This window comes from Camelus dromedarius, chromosome 24 (genome assembly GCF_036321535.1).
Source record: "Camelus dromedarius isolate mCamDro1 chromosome 24, mCamDro1.pat, whole genome shotgun sequence".
Lineage (NCBI taxonomy): Eukaryota > Metazoa > Chordata > Mammalia > Artiodactyla > Camelidae > Camelus > Camelus dromedarius.
In genome coordinates, this window is record NC_087459.1 from 12,501,113 (window position 1) to 12,511,132 (window position 10,020).

General features: G+C 49.3%; 1 long non-coding RNA gene across 3 annotated transcripts; it reads right to left on the reverse strand.

The window, feature by feature from the left end:
- Nucleotides 1-228: 228 nt before the first annotated feature.
- On the reverse strand, nt 229-9,526 carry LOC105091386 (uncharacterized). 3 transcript variants are annotated; one of them, XR_010377664.1, is made up of 6 exons: nt 9,450-9,526; nt 8,099-8,265; nt 6,746-7,714; nt 3,608-3,804; nt 1,276-1,377; nt 229-670 (listed from the first exon to the last, which is right to left on the reverse strand). It is a non-coding gene; the product is annotated as an uncharacterized LOC105091386 (long non-coding RNA). The 3 variants fall into 3 exon arrangements; XR_837359.3 differs by lacking the exon at nt 9,450-9,526 and having other exon boundaries at nt 231-670; nt 8,099-8,606; XR_010377665.1 differs by lacking the exons at nt 6,746-7,714; nt 8,099-8,265; nt 9,450-9,526 and adding an exon at nt 6,148-6,730 and having other exon boundaries at nt 234-670.
- Between the last annotated feature and the right edge of the window lie 494 nt (nt 9,527-10,020).

Genomic DNA, 10,020 nt, shown 5'->3' on the forward strand with positions numbered 1-10,020 from the left:
CTGCCTTTCTCTGATAGGATGTGAGCAGAGAGCAAGGCTAGGTGAGGCTTTAAATAGCAGTGAAGTGGGGATGGGGCTGTGGGCGGGGATTGAGAGACAAAGGGGCAGGGCTTCAACTCTCCTCACCACCCACCCCGCCCCATTCCAAGGCTGTGAACCTCACTCTGCCTAAGAGAAAAGGGACTGGTAAAGAAGGTTTTTAATAATGTAGTTAAGCCTTTTGTGAATATTTTATTAAGTTCTTGTATATCCTAGTTCACTAATAAAAAATCAGGGTCAAGAATACTGGTACATTTTATCTTCCATCATGATGGACGGAGATCAAGGGAAAAAAAGTCTTGGGACTTAGTGTCAATTTTTCCCCCCCAGGACAGTTTCACTGAAAACCTTGGTCTCAACCCATTCTGAAAAATTGGGATTTCATGATACATGAAATGACTCAGGAGTACACATTGTTCCAGGCTGACAAAATCCCTCTGTTCTGGGAGAAGGGTGATCACATGAAGGGGAAGATAATTCTTGCCTCAGTTAGATGCACACATTACCGTGGGACCCAGGGGAACACTCTCTAGGTTTTTCTCCCGGTAACATCCATGAGGGACAGGCTCTTGGGGGCACTGCATGGACTTCAGGTCTCTCTAGACAGACAAGAGGAATCATCTTCAATTGCCTAAAGGAAAACCAGATAGAAACATGACACTCATTCACTCAAAACCATTTCCTGTCCCACCCACCTAACCTCATCTCCTCTTGGGAAGAGAAAATTCAGTTGAACTAGTGCTATCATTTTACAGGAAAACTCTCTAAATGCTTCAGACCCGAGGTTCTGCTTCAGCCCATATCAGTGTAGAAAGAAGGTGGAGCAGAGACTTCAGGCATCTTTCTAGGGGGGTGTCCAGCTCTCACCTCTACCTTGAGGCTGGGTGATCTTGAGCAAGTGTCTGGTTCACAATATAACTGGGGGGACTGGATTCAAGGGGCTCTCAGCCCCTTTTCCTCTAACATCTTACTGTTCTGTGAGCCTACTAGCTGGCTTGGGGATCTTCTGTTTTGCAGGAGTAATCATTCTACTGGTTGGATTTGGGGAGGGGGTCTGAACCATAAGAGAGGGAGGCAAGGGCAAGCACATATTAGACACAGCACAGCTGCGTCTTCTGGAAGAGTTTGGTGAGAAGCCTTGGAAGCAGACTCTGGATAGTGGCCCTTCACTACTTGCCTCTCCTCAGGCACTTCCTGGGTGCTGGCAGATTGGAGGTGGACACTTTGTACACTTACCTCAGTTCATCCTCACAAGAATCCTGTGAGGTAGGTACACATGACAGGGACTGTTGGTTGCCTCCCAATTCCATCTTTCTTTTCCTTCTTACTCACAGAAACCTGGAAAACTGTATTAGTTAGTTACTGCTGGGTAACAAATAACCCCAACGCTTAGCTGAAAATAACAAACTATTATCTTGCAGTTTCTGTGGGTCAATTTTGTGGGTCTTCTGGATCATGTCTCTCAAGAGATAAAGTCAAGATGTCCACTGGGGATGTAGTCATCTGAAGGCTCAACTAGAGGAGGATGGTCTTCCAAGCTCACCCATGAGGCTGTAGGACTGAGGGCCTCCAGTCCTCACTAGCTTTTGGCCAGAGACATCAGTTCCTTGCTACATGGGTCTCTCTACATGACAGCTCACAACATGGTGGCTGGCTTTCCTCAGAGCAAGAGAGCAAGAGACGGCACCCAAGATCAAAGTCACCATCTCTTTGTGACCTAATCCAATCACTTTTCCCATATTCTATTGGTTAAAAAAAAGTTACCAAGATGGGGCCACACTCAAGGGGAGGGAATTACACAAGAGTGTGAATACCAGGAGGCAAGGATTCCAGGCTTCCTACCACAACCACCTTTCCTAGACTCCCTTGAAGCCAGAAATGGCCATGTGACTAAATTCTAGCCAATGAAATATAAGCAGAAGTTCCATGATAGACTTCTGGGAAGGTTCCTAAAAAGGGAGTCAGAATGTAGTTCTTCTTTCTCATAGTGTGGAACATAATGGCTGGCGCTCTAGCAGCTATTTTGGACTATGAGGTGACCTTTGGAATGGAAGCTAGAGCGGAAAAACTGAAGAAGCCTGGGTCTGTGATGATTTCATGGACTGAATCAACCAGCCCTAACTACCTGCCTTGAGAGTCTTGTATTTTAGGGGGGTGGGGGAGGGGTGGTTAATACATCTCAAAAATTTTTTTTAATAATTTTATTTTCTGAGTTAAAATAACATAACATAAAATTTACCATCTTAGCCAATTTAAGGGTACAGCTCAGCAGTAATAAGTACAATTCACATTGTTGTGCAGCCATCACCACCATCCATCCCCATAACTCATTTTATCTTATAAATCTGAAACCATACCTATTAAAACATAACTCCCCATTCTCCCCCTCCCTCAGCCCTTGGCAACCACCATCCACAGGTGTCTTTTACATGAGTGTTTTGAGCCACCAAATTCAGAGCTCTGTCACTCACAGCTCAACCCAGTCTTAAACACTGCAGTATTATTATCCCCATAGTACAGAGCAGAAAGCTGAGGTTCAGCAGTACATAGAACTCATCCAAAGTCAAAAGCAAGTAAGTGCTTAAGTCTGGGCTTGACTTCCAATTTGTTTCATTACAAAACATCCTTCTTCCAATGCTTCTAGAAAGAGATCATCTAGAGTTCCTGCCCATCTTCTAGACAATTTACATCATGTGAAATCAAACAGAAGACAGGAATGGAATGTAATAGCAGCCTGGCAAAACAGTCCTGGTACTAGGGCAGGGAGCAAAGATTGCTGTTTTTATTCACCGTGTTCCCGTCTCTCCTGTGGGGACACTCAGCAAAGAACACTGTGGACTGGGCAATTGTTGGTTTGGGAAACGGTCCCAATTTCAGAATAAGTGATAGGGAAGGTTGGACTGAAAGAGCGAAAAGGCTGGGTAACAGACGGTCTGTGTGTGAAGGCAGACTGCCCCAGGCTCCGGGGCACACAGACTGAAACGACCACAGGCACAAGGCCACCTCCTTCTGGAGGAGATCCTAATCAGACCCCCAGTAGAGTAGGAGGGAAGGTTCTGGCAGAGATGGGTCATTCCCTAGCCAGGGAACACCATTTCAAACCCCAGGACCTGCCAGAGAAACCGGCTCTGCTGGTGGTGAAGTGATGCTCGTCAACTCAACATCTGGGTGGCCTTTTCACGGGTAAGGAAATTTCTTTTCCTTTCATTCACTCTCCCTGATCTACCTGCAAACCAATACTAACCCCCGTGAATGAACCTCCCTGGATGAATGGAGAGGAAGGATTCCTTATTAGCCTATCAATTAGTCCTAGGTCAATGAGTGCTTCTCAAGGGGCTGGAAAGACTTGACTTTCTCAAGTTAACCTAAACATTTCTGTTTTACTCTTCATGTAAGTCTGCAATTATTACATACTAGCACACTCTTTTCAGAGACTGCAGGGCCCTTCTTGTACCCAAACATTCCCTGTAATAGAAAGTGCACCAGGGCTTTGATGGTGGCAAGTGACAGAAATGCTACTCAGCCCAAGATAAGCAACAGATGGGTGATAATTTACTGATTTTCTTACCTGGAAACGATGGGGTAGATCTAGCAACCGGGTACAAACGGATCCAGGATCCCAGTGCTGCCGTCCAGGTGCTCTCTCAAACTGGGTCGTCCTTCTCTAATATTGCAAGTGGGTTCTCAACGTGGATTGGAGAGTGGCAACGGGCAACCAGCAACCAGCAACCAGCAACCCCAGATCACTTGCTTCTAGCACAGTGTCTGGAACAGGCATGAGACTTCCCTGAGACTCCATCTGCCCAGGAAGTGATTGGGCCAGCCCAGGACAATGAGGCACTCTCATTGGCTGGGCCTGGGTTGCATGCCAACATCCTGCAGAGGACGGAGGGCTGTGTGTATGGTGGCCCCTACTAGAATGACATGACTGGAGAAGTTCAGCTCAAAGAAATGGGATGCTTCCAGAAAAAAGCAACCCATTTTGACTCAGCCCAGCATTCGAAATACGTGGATAATGGTTTTTCTGCTCATACTTGCAAAACCAAATGCCTTCCTGAATCCAGCTCATGGATGGTCTTTCAATGCACTGGGCCCCCAGGGCCTGGCGTGGGGCTTCCTCCCCCTCACCACACTCTGCCCTGCTTTCTATCTTCCTGACAACCTTCCTCACTCTCCTACCTGCTTTATTTGCATGGGGAGCTTAACCACCAGCTATAAAGTTCCTGGGGGCAGATCTCGCCATTTTCCCTCCAGGATGGGTGCACTTTCCTCCACTGGCAGAGAGGGAATTCCCTCTCTAGTCCCTGCCTAAGCCCTCTGACAGCTGCCCTCGTGTTCTGTGAAGACAGAAGAGCTGCTGGTAAGCCAGGCTGCTAATTCCAGATGACATTTGACCTTTCAACTCCAACAGGCTGAGTGGCAGCCGAGTGCAAAGCCACAGCTGGATGTTGACAGTTCTTGGCTGAAAAGAGGGAAAGGGAGGGAGGTGCCCTATCCATCTTCTGCGAGAGGAGGGGTGAGCCGATTTGATTGATGTACCCCAGTCCTATCCAAGGAGATACAGGGTATAAGCTCCTTTGCTTGGGCCATAAAATAAAGCACCCTTTTCCAAGGAGTGCAAATCTATTGGTGACCCTACATATTTGTGTCTGTTCTTAGCAGCGTTAACGTGGCCAGCAGTCCAGGAAAATGCGATGGAGTTACTCACGACCACCCAGAGAGCCTTCAGGCTTGGTTCCACCGTGATGTCAGGATGCTGATAGACATCTACGGCTAGTATGTGCTGTTCTGTCACTGCCGCGGACAGGCAAGGGCAGCCCTCCTATGAACGTGGAAGCTTGTGCCCAAGAGAGGAGCCCCATGAGCCCCCAAATGGACAGATGGCAGTGGTGGACCTCCAGAGTCAGGAGGGACCTCGGGAGTCTGTCCTATCTCATTTGCTTCTTTCACGGTGGCATTTTAACCCCACATTAGGCTGTCAGCCCGGTGTAAAGAAGAGCCTCCAGGCTGACCTTTCTTAGGGTCCTGTCTTGGATCCCTTCAAGGTCTACACTTTCTGTCTAGCCACGCTCCCTCCTGCTGCTACACGTTGTGCCCTTTGCTCAGCCATCTCACCCATTTGGAGGCAAAGGACAGAAAGAACATAGTGATGGGGAGTCGGTCCTGGCCAACACGAGGATGGACTGTGGCCCCATTTGGTTGCCAGGCGTTTGTATGAAATCTTCTTGTCGCTCTATGTTTCCAGGGGCCATATTTATGACAGGAATGGCACAGTGATACGCAACAGTTCATTTCAAAGTGTTTAGCTTTTCTCTCTCTCTCTTTCTGGTGCTGGGGTCCAGAGGGAAGCAGCAGAGAGGGGCAGGGCACCCCCAACTCTGGCGCAAGTGCTCTTCCTCTGCAGAGGGACACTTGCCTCCAGAATGGAGCCGTTTCTCGGCACCCCGGTCTATTTTTGCCATGGAGCCGGCTGCCCCATGCCAAGGTTTCTTGCCACAAATAGAACTTCTGGAAAGGCCTCCTGGTTTCCTCTGGGCTTTCAGACACCTCTTCGCATTTCGTTTGGCTTCCCTTTCCGCAGCCCCAAAAGGGAATATTTGGAGGCTCTCCTGTTCCGCTGCAAGCCTCTGCAGGGGATTCCTTCGGCGAGTGAGGAGCCTGGCCCGCCTGGTCTGCTCTAGCCGCTGGCACACCCGCCTCCTCAGCCCAGAAGCTGAGCCAAGAAGCCTCAGGGGAGCCAGCCAGAGTGCCAGTGTGAACCCCGAAGTGTAGGCTCACCCCTGAGTGAGGTGGTGGAGCAGAGGAACCCCACAGGGCCACCCTCAGTGTCCATGTCCCCTCAGATCCCGGCCCTTCCAAGTCCTTCTGGCCACCACCTGTCCTTTGAGACAGGATTTGAATTTTATTTTTAATAAAATAAATTTATTTAAAATATTATTATAAATAAATTTTAAAATTAAAAAAAATTTTAACGGAGGTACTGGGGATTGAGCCCAGGACCTCGTGCATGTGCTCTACCACTGAGCTGTACCCACCCATCTGAGACAGGGTTTGAGAACTCATTACAGTAAGTGTCATGGACAAGTGACACGCAACGGAGACACTTACCTTGCAGGGGATGCCTGGAGTCTGAACACTCCAGAAGCAATTCCTATGGGTCAAGTTAAAGCAAGTCAAGGGAGAGGAAGAGTTCACCACACTTGTGTGCTAGGAAATGGCAACCAGGGAAGGGCTACGCACGCCCAAGACCCGCTTTGGTTGGTCGGGGGCAGAGGTGAGAAGTTGCAGGGGAAAGCCACTTTCCAATCCACTCGAGATCCAGCTTCGGAAGCTTCCAGAACAACAGCTACAAACTCCATCGTTTGAAAACCTCCCACATTATGTAAGCATCCCCACTCCTTCCCTCAGAGTGTGGCCGCTCAGAGCCCAGCCTTTGGCAGACAGAGTAGGTTCCAATTTCAGTGCTGCCACTTACTAGCTGTGTGACCTTAGGATGTTTCTAAACTGCTCTAAGCTTTCCTTTCCCCTCCCAAGGGAACAAAGGGGATAATAATAACGTGCCTGGCACATAATAAACCTCTGAGTCTGAAATAACAAGTGTCTCCGAGACCCAGACCCTTCACATGAAAGCAAGAGTGACATTTTCCACATGGTCCCAATTATCCAGAGTAAAGATATGAATGACCTATGAGGTGCCAACACTTACCATGAACTAGAGATGGAAGTGACCTTGCACTGGGATCTGCCCTGAGCAGGCACAGGTTTATTAGCAAGTGTGTGCATTTCCCTTGCAGCCAAGGCAGCTTCCTCAGGCCCCGTGGTTCCCAGACCTGGGCCAGCACCAGAAACACCTGGAGGGCTCCTTTCCAGACTGCTGGGCCCCACCCCCGGAGTTTCTGACTCAGTACCACTGGGGCGAGGCCCGGGCGTTTGCATTTCTAGCAAGTTCTCAGGTGATGCTGATGGGAACATTCCCTGCTAGGAACGAGGAGCTTCAAAGAGCTGGGCGTGTCTCTCTCATCCTGGCTCTGGGCCTCGGCATGGCCTCCTCTGGGGAGGACATGATTAGCTGGCTCACGGGTAGGGCGTTCTGGACGCCGCGCCTACTCAGGATTGGTAGTCCTTTGGCAGGAAGGTAAACTGGAAAGCAATTTGGCCATACAGAGCGAGAGCCTTAAGAGGTTTCTGCTCCCTGATGTTGTCATCCCCTTTCTGGGAAGCTGTCGCTTAAGAAACAGTTTGCGACGTGGACAAACCTTTATGATTGCCATGGCCTTGAGAAAGAGGAGGGTGCAGGTGTGTGCAGAACTCCGCTCCTGGCACCCCGGATGGACGTCCGGAGAGTGCAGAGAGAAAGTCCGGCCCCGACCCAGGGCACCGACCCCCAGATGCATACAGGACGGGAGATGAGACTCGCGGATGCGGAGGGATTCCGGCCACCTGACTCCCTTGGCGCTTCAGCTGTCGTCTCCTCGTCTTCTCTCCAGGCCACGTGCTTCCTGCGGACGTGCGGCGGCATCGGGTGGTGGTGAGGCACGTGGGTGTCACAGTCAGACTTCCTGGGGTTTGAATTCCAGCTTCGCCACTGACCTCATCTCTAGGTCACCTGAGCCTCAGTTTTATCTTCAGGTAGGGGTCAGAGTACCTACGCTTCGCAGAGTCGTGAAGTCCACTCCTGTTATCAATTACAGAAAAAACACACAGTGCCCTAGAGAAGAAACTACTCTCGAAGAGCAAGGGTGGAATACTGGAGGGGGAGTTTAAAGTGGGAAGTTCTAGAGAGCAGGGGTATATGTCTTCAAGAGGAGACTCCTGAGGGTGGAGGGTAGAGCTCAGTGGTAGAGCACGGGAGGAAAAGAATTATTTAAAAAAAAAAGAAAAAGAAAAAGAAAACAAGATAAAAGCAAGGGGAGGCGGGGAAGAGGCTTGTTTTTCCCTAGTGAAAGCGAACAGTGGTAGGGAGCGGGGAGGGCCTTGGTGAGCGCTCACTCCCTGTCTTCGCTCCCAGGGACCCGGGCGCTGGCGGCGAGGGGCGGGGTAGGGGTCCTTCCTGACTCACCGGGAACTCAGCCAGCGTCCTCGGGCTCGGGCTCGCACAGCTGGCGAGCGGCAGCCAGCGTGATCCCGGATCCCGGATCCGGGAGAGCAGCCGCTGTGCACCGGAGCACGCTGCCTCTAATGTGTGGTTTCCTCAACGCCTGTTATTAATGGAAACTCTTCAGGAGCCTGCGTGGGGATGAGAGGATGGAAAAGGGAGACAATGAGGGCTCTGAGGCTCCGTAAGGTGGGGTGCTCCTATCAGCCCATCCATCGGGACGCCAAGTGCCTGGTGATTCACGCACAGCCGGCGGAAGATGAAGTCACCTGGACAATGGAGAATTCCGGGGCTTTGTAAAAACAACCCAGACACCCAGAGGACACTCCATTTTTTCCCCGACTTAGACCTAGCCTCCAAATGTGGGCAGAAGCCAAAGCTTCTGAGTCATGATCATTTGTAAAGGTAACTTGAAGGCACGGCGTTCCGAGATGCTATTTAAGTTTTACTCCATTCAACAAAGGGAGGACAAACTGTCAGGTAAGCATAGTCCTTCCGGACTAAAATGAACAACTCTGAATTCCCAGATTCTGGGTATTGGTTATAAGAGACCCGCTAACCAGACGGCAGTGCACAGAGGGGAGATACGCAAAGAGGTTTTACCCTCATCACCAGCTAGAACGTGGTAGAGGACCACTGTCAGCCAAGTGTTTCTGGTGGTCTGGCCGCTGCCAGTAACGGAGATTCCACCCTCTGGGCTTGGAGCACCTGCCACGGTGACCAAGTGAGGGTGCTGGCCCCTCCCATCCTAGAGCTGGAGGAGGCAAGCGTCAGAAGGCAGGTTGGTCACTAGTTCTCCGAGTGGTCTCAGAGCGACAGCAGGATTTTCCATGGACAAGTCACATGAGTTGGGCAGGGGCGCATAAGGCTTCCCTCCCCTTAGGGCTCTTCATAAGTCCACAAATTTGCACACCAGGTAAGGTGCTTTGCTCTTAAGCTTTCTAGACCCCTATTTCCCTATGTCCTCACTTAAGAAAAATAGGCATGGAGATTCAATCTCTTTTCTTATGAAATATGTATTAAAGTCCATCCTTCCACTCCCAAAAAAAGAAAGAAAAAGGGGGGGGGCCTCTTTTTTGTTGTCTGTTCTTTTTCGATAGGATGATCTTATCTAAAACATTTTCATTTTCAAAACATCACCCAGTTGGTGGACAATTTCACCAGGCCCAGCCCCACCAAAGAGCTTTCTCAAGTTCAGATTCAGGACAGGCCTGGAAAAAGCAGGAGGCTGAGGCAGAAATGGGCAAGCGGCTGAGGACAACGTGAGCTGCTTTTAGCTGCAACCAGACTACATGGAGGAGAGTGTGGCTCTCACCTCATAGGAGAAACACGAACTGGCCTTTGGGTATTCTATTTCCCCTCCTCGACAAAATCGGATGCAGAGATTTCCTCCATGAATCATTTGGGGAAAAAAAAGATTTCAGTTGAAGTCATGAAACTTAAGTCATGAGATTAAAAAAAAAAAAGCATTCAAAAAGATGGAACTATATTTAACATGCACTAGTTTCCCAGGTCAGGAGAGAGCGGCCTGGCTTCAGAAGGAACCAAGGGTCCAAGCATTTTCCTCTCCATGTCCAGAGAAGGGCTGCAAAATCGTCCAAGTAGGAGCTGTACATGCAGGAACAGTGAGACCCTCTCTGTGCTAGTGTTTGGCAGTAATAACAGCATGCTTTTAAAACACACACTCAAGACCCATGTTTGTTATTAAGTGGATAGACTTTTTTCCCCCATTTTTATATTTACTTAATTGAAGTATAGTAAGTTTACAATGTCGTGTCAATTTCTGGTGTACAGCATAATGCTTCAGTCATACATATACATACTTATATTCCTTTTCATATTCTTTTCCATTATAGGATACTACAAGATATTGAATATGGTCCCCT